Source organism: Rhinopithecus bieti, unplaced genomic scaffold (assembly GCF_001698545.2).
Source record: "Rhinopithecus bieti isolate Rb0 unplaced genomic scaffold, ASM169854v2 scaffold_2476, whole genome shotgun sequence".
NCBI lineage: Eukaryota > Metazoa > Chordata > Mammalia > Primates > Cercopithecidae > Rhinopithecus > Rhinopithecus bieti.
Genome location: NW_016803754.1, coordinates 222,824 through 223,217, shown reverse-complemented (window position 1 = coordinate 223,217; position 394 = coordinate 222,824).

Below are 394 nucleotides of genomic sequence, written 5' to 3'. Positions count from 1 at the left end.
CCTCCCACCTCGACCTCCCAAAGCGCTGGGATTACAGGCATGAGTCACTGCACCTGGTCAATTATTCTTAGTTATTATTTTCATATTTATTTCAGCATCTAGATCTTTTCTTTTTCTTTTTTTTTTTTTTTTTACCCTTAATTTTTTTTTTTTTTTTTTTTTTTTTTTTTTTTTTTTTTTTTTTTTTTTTTTTTTTTTTTGAGACAGAGTCTCGCTCTGTCGCCCAGGATGGAGTGCAGTGGCGCTATCTCTGCTCACTGCAAGCTCCCCTCCCCGGGTTCACGCCATTCTCCTGCCTCAGCCTCCCGTGTAACTGGGACTACAGGCGCCCGCCACCATGCCCAGCTAATTTTTTGTGTTTTTAGTAGAGACGGGGTTTCACTGTGTTAGCCAG